Source organism: Apis mellifera, linkage group LG4, assembly GCF_003254395.2.
Source record: "Apis mellifera strain DH4 linkage group LG4, Amel_HAv3.1, whole genome shotgun sequence".
NCBI classification, from domain to species: Eukaryota; Metazoa; Arthropoda; class Insecta; order Hymenoptera; family Apidae; genus Apis; species Apis mellifera.
Genome location: NC_037641.1, coordinates 4,169,260 through 4,187,388, shown reverse-complemented (window position 1 = coordinate 4,187,388; position 18,129 = coordinate 4,169,260). Strand labels below are relative to the sequence as shown.

The window sequence follows — 18,129 nt, the reverse complement described above, 5'->3', positions numbered from 1 at the left end:
TTTTTTTTTTTCCTTGCACTTTCTCCCTTTCTTTTTTTTTTTCCTTTTTCGCCATAGAAATCGTACCCAGTACCGGATTTCTCCACGGATTTAAAGAAACTTAAGCACGCTCGTGATTTATCGAGATTTTATCGGGTCAAAGGGCCTTCCCAAGCGTTTATAAACGTTTTTAATAGAAGGACAATGGGAAGGAGGGTTATGCAGATACAAAAGCGTGTGGAAAAAGTTGAATAATGGACGCGGTTGTCCTATTCCGTTGGCCGTGTATCGTTTTTATCGGCCCGGCCTGGACTTTAATTTCCGTTCATCGATTCGATCTAACCCGTGTTATCGGACGATTGTAAGTATTTCTTTTGAAAGAATACCGTTTATTGGACGCAAAACGAGCAATTGGCTTTCAATATTATCCATCCAGCGGGAATGCAATATGCGGTGAAGCGGTTTTTCAAAGGAATCCCTCCATCCGAGATCTTTCGCCCCTTTATCGTATTAAAAACGGTGTAATAAAAATTTCTTAGGTTAAACTTTTAACGGATCAAAACGATGAAAACGAGTTAAAAGTTTGGGCCAGCATCTGGCAGACGCTTTCCACCGATTTCTATTTAAAATTTCTTCGCGCCGGTTTCTCCACGCGTTTTAAAAATACTCTTGCCTTTGCCCTTCACGCAATCCTCCCATACACCCGCTCCTCAAATCCACTCGTTTCTCCACGATCCATCCTAAGTTCCTCCAATAATTCCACTCTCGTATCTCTATCTAAAAATAATCCGACAAAGAAAATATAAAAATTTCGATCGATGCATCGCTGAAACTCAATATTTATCATAGATACTTGCATGTGAAAGTGAAATTACACACCATGACTCGAAAAATCTCACAAAGAATCGATATTAAGTATCAGAATACTCTGATCGTCACAAAATTTCGAGCAAGAAATTCTCACATCCCAAATAACGATTAAAAGTTACACATCAAATTTCCAAAAGCAATTTATCAATTCCTCCTGTTATCGTCTTTCGCGTTCCTCCACTCATCGCCTTCGTTCATCAATCGGTGAAACAATTAGAAAGCAATGCAAATCCACGCGTGCATCGCATAGCTCAGCCCGTCACATCTTTTCCCGGATGTCCAGAATGATCCAGAGAAATTCGGTGTATTATTCGTGCGCCCGGAATCCGGAAAATAGGTTTGATCGTTCGGAGAACCGGTTCCACGGTTTTCGATGACCCGATTCCGCGATCTGATTTCCACGCGCACGCGGTTGTGCGTGCGCGGTATGCGTGCATACCATCGTCAACCATGCCAGCTATTCGCTATTCACGGAACGAAATTCTATGCTTATTCTGCGCGATGAAAAAGAAAAAGGGGGGTAGAAGGGAAAGGGAGAGGGAATTGTATTTATTAATTAGCTCCCTTCCTGGAGGCACGGTTAATGATTGGCTTCTCTCTTCGTTCGTACTGCTTCTCTTTTGTTTCTTTCTTTTGCTTTCTTTTCATTTCTCTCTTCTCCTTCTTTTCTTCTTTTTTCTTTTCATCCGTGGGGTGGAATCGAAAATCGACAAAGGGCGTTGACTTTACGTCTAATTCGACGAAAAAATTCGGTCGGGAAATTAATTTCAGTTAATTTGGACACGATTCAATTTGGTTGGAAACGAGATACTGTTTCGAAGATGCATCGCGATTAAATGCAATAGGGTTCCTCGTGTGCACGGGTCGTGTTAAATAACCGGGACGCAGCTTGCATAATTGGTCACGTGTAATTGCCATTGAACGCGTTTGTCCAAACGTGCAAACGTAACTCTGTATTATTTGTAACCGATGCGACAGAACCCCATTTAAATTCGCTTTCCGCGCGGATCTGAACCCATCCCTCTCCCATGGAAACGGAGGGAGATCGTTACAATTGTCGATTCGCCTTGTGAATTTTCTAATGGCCAGGTTTGCAACACCTGTCAATTCGAGGATCTCTTCACAATTCTCAATCTCTCTGTCAATTTTCACGTAATTGTATATTGATATAAAAATCGTCCTCTACTTCATTCTATCTTTAGGTAAAATGTTTAAATTTTATCGTTTTCTTTGCACTTCTTCTTTAGGATAAATAAATCAGAGCATTTCTTTGAATCTTTAAAACGTTTTTAAGTAAAAATCACGCACGAGTTTTCATCAATTAAAATAAAATGTATACGGATTAATATTCCATCTTTTCATTCCTTCTTAATTAACTCGCGTTTAACGAGCATCGAGTATCGGGAAAATATTTTATTCTCTTATTTGATCGGAAAATTAGTCGATCAGTCGTTTCCTTTCTTTTTCTTGTTGCAATAACAACTTGCACGTATATGAGCAACATCCTGTCCCTATCATTAGCCTTGTCTATCTTCCGGTTTTGCATTAGCCTCCACGGAAAGCTAAGTTTCGATAAATAGTTTAAACCGGTTATTTGCCAGCTTGTCCCCGACCGGACAAATATGTTCAAGATTAATCTCGATCGCGTTCCAGAGTGGTTCTCGGCCGAGGGTTTCGTGTAAATATTTAATCGAGGGTTAGAGTTTCCGATCTGGGCTCGTTCCGACCAGAAGAAAACCAAGACGGTTATCCTCGATTCGGATGGATCTCAACATCACGCGAATTTGCATATTCACGTAACCACTCGTGTTTCTACTTAAATATTGCTCCCACGAGGCAGTAAACTCGACTTGTTCTTTCATTTCGACATTTTTGCATAATTAAGACACGCATAGAAATATTCGATCGACATTTGATATTTCCTTGTTCCACGTAGTTGTTCGAGAATTTTGGAGAAATTTTTATAACACGATACTCATCGTAATACCTTTTCTCACGATTCAACGCTGAATATTTTCCTCGACAATCAAAGTCCCTGCGTGTCCAATTTTCCTTTGTTAAATCTTAAGGCTTTCGTAACACGTATCAAGATAAAATCTTCATAATCGAAGTTTTTCCTCTTCCTTTTAATTTACGTGCATACGTTAATATTAATATCTCCACTGATCACGTGAAATGTATTTTTGCACGACAACAATCGCAAAAGTATCGTAGGATCTTTTCGAGGAGGATGAAATAATATCGCGGAGAGTGCAATCGTGACGCGAATTGTTGGAATTACAACGCGGTTACGAGACAATAGTGTCGCTCGTCAACCCATCTCCGTGTCGTCCGCAAATGAACCATGAGCCGGTTTTTTTTTTTTTTTTTTCCTACCACTCCACGCCTGTACACGTTTTTACGCGCTTTAATTTCCGCGTGTTCACAAATGCCAGAAGAATGGCGGCGGATATACGAGCGAGATGAAGCGTAATACGGCCAGGGTTGAATGCTGTTTATCTTTCGCCACGATAATCTTTGAACCGTAAAATACTTGGAGCAAGATTGCGAATGTTATAAACGGTATCGTCGTAGGATAATTCCAAATGAGATGGATTAAGATGGATTTAAAACAATTGCACGCACAGAATGTGCTTCTCTCCCCGTACAATTGTATTTATCTCGTCTTGAAATAATCTTGAGAAGAATTATAAAAAAATATCATCAATTTGGTGTCTTTCGTAGAAGCTATTCGTTGTATTAACTTTCAAAGTTGAAACTTTGATTCCTTTCAAAACTGTCGAAATTTCCTCTTCTCTTTATATTAATGCTCAATTCGTAAAGTTACATACATCTTCTTTTATCAATATTCCAACCATTGTTTGAATAACGAGGAAAGAAGTGATGAAAAAAATTGGAATTAAATTCGTAGATGCCAAATCCTGGTGGTAAGAGAGAAAGAGATTCACACAGGAGTGGAACACTCTTTCGAGGTTCTAAACATCGAAAAATATAATTTCTTCGCCCACGAATTCCAATTTTCTCCACCAATAACCACGCACAATTCCCTATACCCGAATTTCCCTTCCTTAAACACCCGTTCCGCTGTGTTTCGTTTCGCTTTATGCAAAACGTTGAGGCGCTGACTCCGCAAGGATAACCATGATTAATATCTCGAGCTGGTAATAAGTAATAGCCCGGACCGTAGACACGCGTGGCCGGCACGTACGTGTGTTTACACGAGACGGTGCAATTCGAATTTCGAACACACGTTTCGGATCCACGTGTGTGATGGCTCGCGTTCCTGGCCGAGACACGAGCCTGATGAAATTGCTCGCCGCCCGAATTCATCGGGAATCGGCGGCGAAATAGGATTTTCCGCGTAGAATCTGCCGGCACGTGGCTGATTTCGACACGAGAGCCAGTTCATTAGCGATCCCTCCCGATGCTTGAAACGAGAGGTTGATTAATTTTCCTCTGTTAATTAAAAATCCGCGTGGGATTCGTTGCCACTCCTCTTTCTTGTAATTTTAGTCTTTCCAAGTTTTGATTAATGTATTATTGTTGAGCGAAATATAAATTATATAATTTTTCGTGTACGTAAGAAAATAGAGGAAAGATGCGAAGAGGTATAAAGATGGAGTTTTATTCGACAGGTGTTAATCTACGATTGATAGATTATGTAAATGGATTTTCTGTCTTATTTGCATATAAAAAATAATTGTATGAGATTTAAACACGTTTCGTTGATACTTGAAGTGAAAAGTATCGTGCTATAGTCTTCGCGATATTTCTAATGAAATTAAAATGGCTGAGTAATAAGTTATTTATTCGAGAAAATGTTTTCTATAGTATTGTTTAATTATTATACGATATTATATGTAATTATGTCGCGCGGAGAATTATATTCAATCACATATCTTTCATATTCCATCAAATCGCAATAAATTTCAACGAATGCTTCTTCTAATCTTTCGAGATATCTTCAATATTTATTTTCTCAAATATCATAGTAATTTTATAGAGACGAGAAGAAAATCAGGAAATTTGGAAAAGGGGATGATCCGATAAAAACAAAGGGCGCGTCACGAACCCTCTTTTAACGCGTTTGCGGACGACGTTACGGAAATTGGATCCGCGCCTTTGCTCTTCTCGCATTTTTTTCAAAATATTGTATATCAAAAGACAGAGGAAAGGCAAAGAAAGAGATTCGTTTTACCAAATTGAATTATTTTTCACCCCCCTTCTCGAAGCGGGTCATCCCCCGTTGCGTAATTATAAAAGAAAATATACATCGTCCCATGTGACTCGTGCACGGCGTAGGATCGGTGCCAATTATCAGTCTCGCGTGTTTTACTGCGCCACCAGAAAGAACCGGAGCGCAGGGGTACTTGACCCTTGTTCCATTTACGGTGCATCTGATAGATTCGTCCGTCTGGAATAACGGAGCGAGAAGAAAAGCTTTCACCTTTGCCTTCCTATCCTCTTCATAATATTACCGCGTAAACATATCGCGAAGAAATGTTTAACTTTGTTAACTATGCATTTAATACGCGTTATCCTTTCACGCTAAGCTCGAAGAAAACCCTGAAACAATTGCAATAGTTGTAAAAAAAGGAAGATTTATAAGAGAAATATTCCCTTCGAATTACTTCATCTTGTTCAAAACGGTCTCGTTGAAAAAGCGAGGAGAGAAAGGATTATATCCGTAGCCTCGATCGTTCATCAATTATTTTAACCATCTATCGTTAACAGTAATGCCACGAATGGATAGGCAGCTTACGTATTTCGCAAGAAAATATGCTGAAGAACAGCACACTTTCCTTCCGTCAAGTCAATGCCCTTTTTCTTCCTTTTCCTCCTCCTCTTCTTCTTCTTCTTCTTCTTGATTATTTTATTCTTCCGTTATAAATACAGACTAAAAGACCGTGATTCACCATTGCTTTAAATAGAAGCTACAGTCCTTCTGTCCGCTATCTACGGGAGAAAATCAAACGGTGTGCAAGTTCTGGCAACGACAAAGAGGGATCCATCCACGTCTCTCCCCTTCTTCTCGAGCGGCAGTCTCGTTCGACGCGATTCAGCAAGGGCCGCGAAATAAAAGCGCCCGTTTTCTTCCTTCTGGACGGATGGATGGATGGAGGGAGGGAGGGAGGGGGCGACGAACGTGCCGTGAACTTTATTAGATCGACGTAGATAGGGTAAGGTCGTGGCGTTTTCGGTGCTGCTCGCGAGCCAAGAGAAATCTGGACTAATTAAGGCGGCAGGGCGAGCCATCCGTTTAATCGCACTTTTCTTCCACGGCCATCTGTCGTCGCCGCTCGCTGCACTGTTAAATTCTTCCTAGTGTGAATCAGCCGGCTACACTCGTTTAATCCCAGAAATTGTATCCACGATGAATTCGAGCCGAAATTGTGACGAAATCTTCTCCTTCGCCAAGAGGGTGAAAAAGAATGAGGGTGGGAAATAAATCGAATAACGAAATCTCTCGTTCGATCTCTCCTCACTGGATGAAGAGAGCTCTAATTAACGTGGAATATTTTTCTTTTTTCTGAAACGCGGCAAACGAGAGATTCGAAGGGGAAAAGGGAAGGACGAAATACGATTTTACGCTCTCCACCCTTTCCTTCGTTCGCTAATATTCGTGGTTAATCAGCTCTCCCTCGGCTTCGCGATTCGGCTTTGAAGCTTGCCTCCAAGACGACGCATCTCTCACTCTTGTTTTCCCTCCGCGACAACCCTCCTCGTCGTCCTCCTTTCCTCTTCTCCAGCTATGTTACCGTTCAAAGAGCTCGACGAATGTTTTTTCTTTCAAAGAGATAAGGCGTATTTTAATTAAAATTGTGGACGAAAGAAAAGAAATTTTCTACCTTCATCTTATTATTTTTGCAATTATTATAGAATTATACGTTTGTGTTCGAACACCGAGTATAAGAATTAGCAGATAAATTATATCACGCGGATAGATAATTGGAATTCGAGAGTATTGCGGGAATAGAGATATCTGTGAATAATCGTGTGTCTGTTTTGCAATCAATTTAAATACACGCGTCGAGAGATCTTGATTAGAAATCTAGCTGGTGTCCAACTTGGCCTTAATGCTCATGGCCGTGTGTAATTAATGAATGCAAACGCTCTCCGCGTCCACGTGTCCCTTGCTCTCTCGGTTTTCAGACCAAAGACAATACACCCTACGAACTACGGGCAGCAATGAAAAACAGTGTACTTCCATTAGTTTGGAAATTGTATTTCGAAGAGTTGAGCAGCGCGGTTCACAGCCAATTCTCCACCCATTTCGTTCCGAGACGTTTACACTCTCCGTCATCCACATTAACTCGTTTCCATTTCCAAAAAGAAAAAAGAGATGATACTCTTACTACTTGCTCCCGCTATTTTCGCGAATCTTTTTCCATGATATTCCAGCATCAGAGCCGGTCCCTGTGAAAAAACGCTCTTAAGAATTTCCGTAAACGATACTTATTGTACGGCGGAACCGCGATATCGAAGCTCTACAAAACCGAAAAACGTTGGAAGACGATTATTCCCGTCAAAAGTATCCGAGCAAAGCCGATTCCGCCGACTTTTCCGGGAAAAGGAAAACGCTTCTTTCAAGATACACATTCGAGTCACCATCTTTGGAAATATCCCTCTCTCCGGCGATAGATAATGCTTCGACGATTCAGGGAATTTTTTGCCAATCCTTTGCAATTACCGCTGCACTTGTTGTTCAAGATCGTCCCATAATAAATCTCGGTCATAGTTCGAGAGGGGAATCGATTCGACGTGGTTAATTATCAAGATTTATTCGAGCCCCGGGCCGACAATGAGCCGGTTACACGGGACGTTCGATGCCTCGTTCGGTCACGAGACACAATGGCTTCCTAATGTAGCCGATACCTGACATAATTTGGCCCCATGGTGCGTATACAGCGTGCAAGCTTCGTCGAGTAGTATTGTGCGGTAACGTTTCGACGTAATTGACCCCGGGAACACCAGCGAGAATTGCACGAAATTGCACTACCTTCGTAACCTCTTCCCAAAGGGCAGAGTAGTAATCGAGTAATCGAGTGCAACGACGTTTCGTTTCGGGGGAAGATGGCGGTTCGTGGCTTTTCCACGTTTGCACGTCCGACGATAATCTGTGCTCGTTTCGAAAGGTTTTTTTTTTTTTTTTTTTAGTATCGTGGGTTTTAAAAATTTTCAACGATAATCGAACGATTCTTGCACGCGACGTTTCCTTCCTTCGGCTGTCGATAGTTTCATTCGGGAAATATTCTTTGATGAAATAAAAAGAGAAACCGAATTGCTCCAACGAACTTTTGAAATATCGATCGAGTTTTGGAGCGAGTGAAAAGAAGGAAATCTTAGGCATTTCTATAGCAATTAGAGAAACTGCTCGAGAGTAATCTTAGTTAAAGTTCTATTTTCCTGGTATTAGAATCTTATTAAATTAATAAATTTTGATTGCGTGAGCTCGAGCAGTTTCAATGTGAAACTGGAAATGAGAAAAACTTTGAATGGCGTGTACAAAATTTACCAGATCCATCCTCTTTCAAATAAAAATTATTATATTTATTTAAAATATCTATTCTCGAGATTCTCGAATTCTTCCGTGTCCTCTGAATTTACCGCTGGAATGATAAGCAATTTTTAATAAAAGGAAGCCATTGTGAAAAACAAAGGAACGACGTTAATCGAGCAAGAAATAAGAAAAAAAGGAAACGCTAATTATCTTTCTCCGACTCGGTGGCGCCGCGCGGTGGGTGCATCGTTCTTGTTACGCGATTAAGGGGGGTGGTTGAGGGTATCTTGACCGTAAAACAAGCTGGTTATGAAGATTTAATAACCCGTTTCGGCCCTCGTGTCGTTACACGTGGTATCGTTGCACGGAAATTGCCCGCTCGATATCACTCGTGGCCACCGTCGTCGGCGTTCACGGTGGCTAGAAACGAGAAACGCACGAAAATACGGGAGAAGAAGAGGTTCTCGTCATTGTACACGGTCTCGAACGGGCGCGACAGAAAGGCGGGAGGAGGAGAAGAAGGAGGATGGCAAAGCCGGGGTTAAAAAGGGACGCGAACACAGAGAACGGCGAGAAGGGGTGGTTCGCAGAGTGGTTTCAAGTGGGGTGCACGGGGTGGCGTGTGTGCAACCACCTCTGGGAACGCGGCGAATACCGCAGTGCGCAGTATTTATCCGTTTTAATTTTATTTCTACGAGTGTAGCTTCCTCCGGTTGCGCGTTAATCACAATTAAATAGGATCTCTCCTCCTTCCGGGGGAGGAAAAAGCAGAATGGCCGAATATCTATCTAGACCGACCTCTTTCCCGATGTCGACTTCTTTCACCTCTCTCCTTTTCGATGAAATCCAGATGCAGAGGGTTTCAACTGTAATCAACGAATATGATAATTAGAATAGACTTCTCTAGGATCGATATTGATCTTTTTGAATCATATGCCAATTTTCGATATTCGATACTTTCTGAGATTTGGAATTGGTTTGGAATAAGTACAAGTTTAAGTTTATCTTCAAATAATTACTGTGAATTTTTTTCACTCAGCCTCATTTATCATTGAAAGTTTAACCGTTCCATTATTATTTTCCAATTAATATCAAATTTTCCCTGTAAATTGTACTCGATTAATCTCGTTTATTCCTTCATGCTGGCACGCGTTAGAGATGAATTCTACTTCCCAGCAAATTCCCTAGGAACAATAAACTGTAGATCATGATAAATAACCGGGATATGGAGGGCGAGCAGCATCAACCAGGTTAATTTTTAACCCCCTTCACTATCCCTACCAGATTTATCACGCGCTTCCCTTTTGTTAAGCCGAGCCGTGTGTACATGTGTGTGCGAGACGCGTGCACGGTCGGTTACATGCACGCGAAAAAAAAAAATCCCTATATTTCCACGGAAAACCCTTTTATTCGGGTACAGTTTCCGCCGTAACTCGATCTTGCAAATTGGACGATTGTTACCTTATCTCTGCGTACTCCTTTTTTTTTTTTTTTTTTTTTAATGATTGCTCATCATTCGAAAACATCTATCGCGTTGTTCACGGTTTTTCATCGCACGTCGCGTATATTCAAACGGTGTGGTGTACAAGATATTTTCTCCAAAAGGATTCAACTAAGATATTCTCGCTGTAGTTAAACGATACAGGGAAATTAATCTTTTTGAAACGACCATTAGGTCGGGAAAAAAGAGCCTCTCAATGGTCTGTTAAATGGAAGGTATTAATTTTTCTATTAGTCGGATAGCTTTTATCAAATTAAGTAACTCGAACGATTCTTTTTAATCGCGTACAGTTAGAGAGTTGAAAAATTTATCCCGAAGAGGAGAGAAAGAGAAAATGAGAGATATTAGAATGGCCTTCTTTTTTTTTCTTTTTTTTAATGTTTAAAATAATTGGACTTCCAAGTAATTAAGTCTTTTTACAAATAGTCTCTTGAAAGAATAACGGATGTATGCACTCTTAACCTTTGATATTATCAAACGTTTCTTCTTTATTCATTTTATTATCCGAATATTTTTTCGCCATCGAACGAATCGACGAGATTATTTCGTCTGGTTAAAATATCATTTTGACATTCGTGAATGGCCATTCTTTTCTTTTTTTTTTTTAGAAATTATCCGAATATATTTTTTCAGGAATTATTAAAGCAACAGGATTATATAGGTGATTTTTTTTTCATGATTCGTAAGCGATGTGATATTCGCTTTTTCACGCTTTATTTCACAGCGCGAGCATTAAGCCAAGTCGCATCACTGTGTCGCGGGGACCACGACAGGAAATTCACGTGAATTTAAAAATGTGAACGAACACCGAATAGTTGGTCGGGTCGAGTTTTGTTTAATTAAAGCTCGGCTCGGGTTCCTCGGCTAATTTTTTTCCACCATTCTCTCTGTACCACGATACATGTACAACTCTCGTTTACATCTATATCGAGGCATCTTGATTACTGAAATTTATATTAATCGCTTCATTAGATTCGATCATTTTGACCTTTTTTTTCTTTTTCCTTTTATCGTCGATTCTTCCTCTCTTCCTCGTCGGGATTATTTTTTTTTTCAAGATCATATTTCAAGGATAAACAAGCAAGAAAGACGAAACATTTTTTAACATTTTTAATTACGATCTAAAAGAAATAAAATACCCGTGACATTTATAACAATCTACAGAGATAAAGAGTTTGCAATGACTCTTTTCACAGATCGTTTCACCGGCGTTAAAAAGAGTATTCCAACACGGTTTGAAAATTACTCGAACGAAAGAGTTTCAATAGAATTTAACACGAAACAAAAGATTCAAAATAATGATGGAACATCGGCGATAAATATTTTTTACACGTCCATTACGCTCCATTTTACAGCAATTTAACGGAAATAAAATAACTTTTTCTACAGACCGTCCCGTTTGGCGTTGAAACATCCCGTAGTAAACGTAGTTGAAAATTATACAAACGAAACAACTTCGATAAAATTATCTCAACGTAAAATTTAAAAATAGAAATAGAACATTAACAATGTTTCAACGCATCATCGCTTCCTTCTTTTTTCCAGGACGATTTAACAGGAATAGGATTCTTTTCACTCGCGTTTTTATAACAATTTTTATAACACGGTCGAAAATTATTTATTTTAACGAGAGATTCGAAGCGGGAGTGGAATATCGTTGGCGATATTTTTTTTTTTTTTTTTTTTTTTTACGCACGGTTCAGCTCGCGTTAAAAATCCCAACCTGGCGTAAGTTGTGAGTTATGCAAACGAAGGAAATTCAGTTCTATTCGGCCCGATATTCCACGGGTGATGCATCGTTCCGCCAACAGGATACGATAAATCACCCGCCCGTGGCCCTGTTTCGTTGATTTCCAGTCGTTAGCGCGGTATTTGCAAAATAGGATCCCCTCGCTCGGGGATCACCATGGATCGCCATGGAACCGCCATGCAAAAAGGGTCGGGTCGAACAATGGCCGCTTTACAAGTGTCATCTACGTCCTCTAAATCATAACACCCGGCGGAGCCCTGTCTTTTTACGCTTGGTCTTTCCAACCCTCCCAAGGGGGTTGAAACATTGATCCAACGGGGGACCAACTCGATTTCGTTCAATGTTTCGTAAAGTTTCTCTTCGTTCCATTGACCATTTTGTTTTCTTTTTTTTTTTTTCTATCATTGACTCATAGTTTTCTTCAGGACAATTTTCTTCGGATTGTTAATAATAAATATTGGATTACGATCGAAATACTTTAATTTAATCTCGTAAGAAATCCTTCTTCGGCAATTAGTGATAATTATTCGAATTCGAATGAAATAATCGATTCGGAACTCTTCGTCTAATATTACGAGCGAAATTTTCAATGATGATTAATCAACAGTTTAAACAAATTAACTTCTCAAATATATCTGTTAATCGATTAAAACATGTGATGAACATGTACGCAATATTGAAAGGAAACTTCGCATATTGTTTTTCATAATTGTCAAAAGCAACTGTTAAAGAGAGAAAAAAATATGCAATTTGAGGAAGTAATTAGCTGATTCGGGCTACGCTCGAAGCGTAATTGGGGAAACATCTCATCGAGAGTTAATTACATCCGATTGTTCGTTTCCTTTTTTTTCTCTCTCTCTTTCTCTCTCTCGTTACATGTTGGCTAAACACCGCAGCTCATTTTTTTCCTTCGCGCGAATAATTTGTCCCTTGGAACGAAATTACTAATTACACGGCTGTCGAGCAGTAATTAATTTTCGATCTACTTCGCGACAATAGACACGATTTATTCCAGTTCTCTCCACTTTTTTATTCGCACCCACCGTTTCGTTCCCTCTTTTTTTCTGATTTTCTTCCTCTTTCTTTTCTTTTTTTTTTCTTTCTTCCTTCGAATAATTTCTCACAACACAAATGTGTCGAATCAGAACGGTGCCCCTGTAAAAAGATGAATTCGAATCGAGTGCTTAATTCGATTATCAAATTTCAAAACATTACGTCGCGTTAAGTGTTCGATGAACACACGATAATCCCATCATCACTGTGAATCCTGTCCACTGCTATCGATTATGTTGGGTCGCGCGATTTAAATACTCGTTGTCGTTGCTACTTTTATGTCAATTGACACGATTGTAGAAGTCCAACCGATATGATCAAAACCCTTCGATGGTCCCATTTAAAACCTTTGAAATTTAATGGTGCACATCTCTTATTCGTTCCAATAATAATGCACAGCTTTCGAACTGAAAAACAGAATCATTTTGTTATTTTTGATATTTTATATATGGAATATTCATCAAATATCGGTATATTACTGGATTTTGTAGCTGAAAAAATCAATTAATCGTACGATGTTTATTAAACAATCCAATTGATCAAATTGAAACAACAAATTAACCAAACATTAATTGACGAACAAGTTCATTGTTATCTAAATTGTTTGAATTATTGTACTATTTTTCAGTACAAATTATATTATATTTAAACGCAGCGATATCCTTTGTTAAATCCTGTTTTATAAAGTATTCCAAAGGTAAAAATATTAAGAGTTCGCTTGGAAAGAATTAATTCGCTCTTCATCCTCCACACTCCTCTCTAAATATTTCCTCTCGTTCGATGAAAAACTGAAACCCTTCACGAGCACCTAATGCAATAGCAATAAGAAACCTTTCTAAGTTCCTTGGCCGACATTATTGTCGATGGTTAACAAAACGAGGAATCGGTACAATTTCCTGAGTGCGTTCGACCGACAGGAAACGCACTCAGAGTGCTCGCGAGACCCGGCGTTCGACTCGATTCGGTGGCCTCATCTTTCACCGTTTTTCTTCCTCTTCTCCTTTTCTTCCCTCTCTTCCCGGCCTTTCTTTATTCCCGGCCGTGAAATTCATCACGGGACGCGCCGCAACAATCGCGCCCTCTCGTGTTTCACGCAACGACGATTTACCTTCCTTCGGCCGTGAGAAATGGTGACCGGAAATGGTGGCGGTGGCGCTCCATCTCGGATCTTTTCTCGGATTTTTTTCGACTCGTCGTTAAAAACGTGTAACTTTTCGTCTCTCGTGTTTTTTGAAGATTCTTTTTTTTAAGATGGACGACGAGATTTTTCACAAAAGCTCTTTAATCTTGACGATTACGTTATTTCATTTTCGAAAGTGAGAGTAAGAATTCTTCAACGCATCGATGTAATTTAGGAATTTCACTTTTGCTTGATAATTTATTATTTTTTTGATGGATGGTGACAATAAATGTATCCTATAAGAAAAGAATGATATTTTATTATTAGAATTATATACGTTCTAATAAATCTACAGGAGGATGAAATATCTTGAATATTTCCTTTGTTTAACAGGGAAATATATTTCAAATAAAAATTGAATAATGTAAAAGAGACTCGATAACTCGATGCCAAAGTGAATAATTATCTCTATAGATGGTTATATTTTCAAGGAAAAATTATTTATTCAGATATTTTCCGTTCGAAGTTAAATTTTAAAGCATAAGGAAAAAAGAAAATAGATAAGAAGCTTCGCATATATTCCTTATCTTTCGCGTGATAACTTAAAATATGTATCTTTTAAACTAATAATTTTTATCAAAAATAGGCAACGTACTAATACATCCGTTACACGATTATCCATCGTGCTAATTAACAATAAAAAGGAACAAAAAATGGCTTACCTTTTTTTACATTTATTCTCCGACGAGTATTCAACGCCGTATCTCCTCGTATCGCGATAATTAAGAGAATAACGAGTATTGTTCAGCGAACCAAACGGTGCAACTCGAGTTAAGGTTGCACACTCGATTCTTGAGAAAACGTCTTCGTTTTATTTTCCGAACGAAAGGTTGGGATCGTTCGAAAGCGATCGCCTCCTCTCTCTCCCCCAGTCACGTAAGTTGGTAGTTAATTAAGACAGAGGATAATCTCTCACGATTTCTACTTCGCCGCCGTTCCACGACACTTTGTTTCAACGTGAAACGTTGTCACGTCGCCGCGGAGGAACGCCGGAATACCGATTTACTTTCCTCGCGCGTGGAACGTGTGTGAAAACGAATCAACGTGGGATATTTACGCGGCGAACAATCGAACCGTATGCGATCCCTGTTTCTTTCTATCGCTCGCCAAAGCGAATATTCCTCTCTCGAAGAACAAGCGATTTCCTTCTCTGATTATATTTGAGAACGAGACTTCGTTAGATCAGGGGCCAATATACGAAATCGAGTACATATTCGGATCTTATCAGTGTGCAATTGTCTTCCCGAATAGGTATTTAAATGCTCCAATTTCCAGACACACCAGAATTTTTCCATGTTAAGATGTTTGTCTTGTTTTCCTTATCTTGTCCTTTCGAGTTCGCATTTATCATTTCGTCGTATTGAAATTTTACATCGTTGATTCTTCAAGTACTTCAATATTTAAAGCGTTTCTATTTCCTGAAAAAAAAAATGTGGATATCAATAAAACTTTAAACTTTCCATCGGTACACGGATTAAATAAACATTGAACGTTCCCGCCAAATTTCTTTATTCTCTTTGCCTGCAAGTGTCTATCGCAGTTCCTCTTTTCAAGGTAACTCATGAATATTCTATTCGCGTGATTTCGTGGCCACGATTGCACAACCGAGATAGGAACGCGACTTAAGACCGTATCGAACGTCGGATCACTTTCGTTCTCGAAAGGTTTCGATTCGGGTTAAATCTGACCCGTTTCAAAGTTACCAAATTTCAAGCAAGTGTATCGCACGCAACAAGAAACTGCTCTTCGAATTAATCGTAATTGTAACTTTAAAAGTTTACAATCAACTTGATCAATGAAATTAATTAATAAAATAATGTTCTATAAATCGATATGCATATTACGTTTATGCTAATATAATGCTAACATTAATATTCCAATAATCTAATAAAATCACTGTGGGATGAAATCACAGGAATTAATTACTTGTGGAGATCATTTAGATAGTTTGAAATAGTTCCGTTCGTTTGCTCTCTCGAGGCATTCTAGGCTTGACCTTGATCCGAAATACCTCTACAGTAAAAGTAAAAGGAGGTATGCAGGAAACTATGTACAAGGCGATACAAAACTGGCGGATCTTTTTTAAATATTCGAAACTAATTGATTCTACGAATAAGAACTTTCATTTTTTAAAATCATTTTCTCAAAAGAAAATCAAAATTTAATGATATTGAATAAAAAAAACGAATAAATACTTATGTTCTCATAAATTCATAACTGGGATCATTTTAACGAGTTCATTAGTTTTGTTACCTGAGATTGTGAATGCATTTATGCATTTATGCAAAATTTAAATGCGCAGAAATGCACATGCTTTGCGAAAACGTACAAAGCATTATGATTTATTTAAAAAACAAACTTCATTTAGACGAGGAGAGGTAGAAACAGAGCGCTGTTTATCCGTGTTTCGCTTCGTCTAACTTCGATCGATGAGTAAAAACCCCCGACATTTTTTTGCACGCCAACTTTCCAAGTTTGTTTTAACCCCCAGAATCAACAAATTCTTCGAGAATCGCTCCGCGAATATATTAACTTTTTTCGATCAGACAGCATCGAGAGAAATTTACGACGCGCGATAAATCGCGGAGATGGAAGATCGAAGATCGCAAATAATCTCCCCCTTTTTCGATCTACGAATCCTCTCTCACGTCGCTAATTGGGAAAAAGAACCGTAAACAGGATCGAAGCTTAACCGCGGCGAGAAAGACGGTGAAAAATGCGGAGAGGTATCCTCTCTCCAATTACAAGATGATCGATGAAGTCGCCACGGTTCAAAGAGCCACCAAGTGCCGACCCTCACTTTTTGCCGCGATTTCACGTCGTTCCCCTTTTAGCCCGCTTTAATTAAACGTACAACTATCGATCGTGTATGGGGCCGAGCGAGTGGAAACGGACAGAGTTTAACCCGGAATGCGAACCCATAGATAGAAACCGCAGCTTGATCGTTGCTTGCCCGCGGCAGAATGCGTGGAAATTTCAACTGTTCGATCGATCGTAACCGCGTGTCACCGCCTTTCCACCCGGATGGAATCGCGTGTGCGAGACTGCGTGAATTTATTAGGAAGAAACGACTGGGTCGGCTCGTTGGATCGCCGGTTTAAGATTGCATTAAACGAGAGGAGAATTTAACACGGTCACGTTCGCGTGAAATTCAATCGGCGAACAATCGGAAAGTCATTCGAAGATTCTTCGAACCGTTTCCTGATTGCCGGTTGGTTGAAAATAAACTGCCCATTTCGATCGGTTTTCGAAGTCGTACACTGTTTTATCTTTCCTTTGATGATCTTCGATTATTTTCTTTTTAACTTTTCCTCGATCGCCTGGAACGAAGAATTTTTTTCAAAGTATGATTAACGGATTATTGAGCCGGAAAATGATGTTTACGTTCGATAAATTTGCCCCATCTAATATCTTCCATCGCGAATTCTGTTCGTGAAATAGAAATTTCGTTTCGTATGTGGATTTTATTTTAGAGAGGAGGGGGATAAGAAAGTTGGACTGGATTGTGAGGAAGGGAAGTGCAGTGTTTGATCGATTCTCTTTCGCGAAGACTAGACGTCAAGACGAGTGGAAGAACCGATGGAAGTTTGGATATTGTGTATCTTGCATGTTCATTCGAATGTTTCTTTGATTCACTCCTCTTTATTTATTTGCATTATCGATTTTACGATACGAAGGGAAATTGCAGCGAAAGATATTTTGATTCCTGGGACCAGGAACGCATGATTGATACGATATTTTTGACAAATCTATGAAACTATTGTAAAACAGGGATTCATAAGTAAACTTTGGAATAAAAGTTTCTCAAGTTTCGAGCACGCGACACGTTAATAGCTTAAATGCTGGTTATAATATATTTTCCAGAGATACAACTTTTTGTATCGAGAAAAAAGTACAAAGTTTTTATTCTCTCGCCGGATAATCGATATTATTTTAATCTGGTCGAGATTTATTAGGAAATTACGTGTCTATTTTGTGTAAAGCAAAATATCTTCACGCTTACTTTATGTCGGGGGATAAAGAAGCGAGGATCGAGTTTATTAAACGTTATTCGATATAAAATAAAATGTCATGTTAAGGGAGTGGAAATAAGGGAAAACTGCATAGCGGTAATTGCATGCAAATATCGAGAAACTTCCGTTTACTCTCCGTTTTTGATTGATTTTTGTAAGAATATTTGTTTCATGTAAATAGAAATTAACGAGGTATAACTCGTGCGTTGAAATATCCTTTGAAAAATTTAAATATATTCTTAACATTATTAATCTATATTAATAGTAGAGTAATTTGCTGTT

At 39.1% G+C, this 18,129-nt stretch overlaps 1 protein-coding gene and 1 long non-coding RNA gene across 4 annotated transcripts in view; one reads left to right on the top strand and one right to left on the bottom strand.

The window, feature by feature from the left end:
* LOC411054 (polypeptide N-acetylgalactosaminyltransferase 2) overlaps positions 1 to 18,129 on the top strand; it is a 182,292-nt gene that overhangs the window by 7,060 nt on the left and 157,103 nt on the right. The window lies entirely within an intron of this gene.
* LOC113218748 lies at positions 6,374 to 18,129 on the bottom strand. Of its 2 annotated transcripts, XR_003304598.1 has the most exons (3): positions 14,497 to 18,128; positions 12,817 to 14,070; positions 6,374 to 12,756 (listed from the first exon to the last, which is right to left on the bottom strand). It is a non-coding gene; the product is annotated as an uncharacterized LOC113218748 (long non-coding RNA). The 2 variants fall into 2 exon arrangements; XR_003304597.1 differs by having other exon boundaries at positions 6,374 to 14,070; positions 14,497 to 18,129.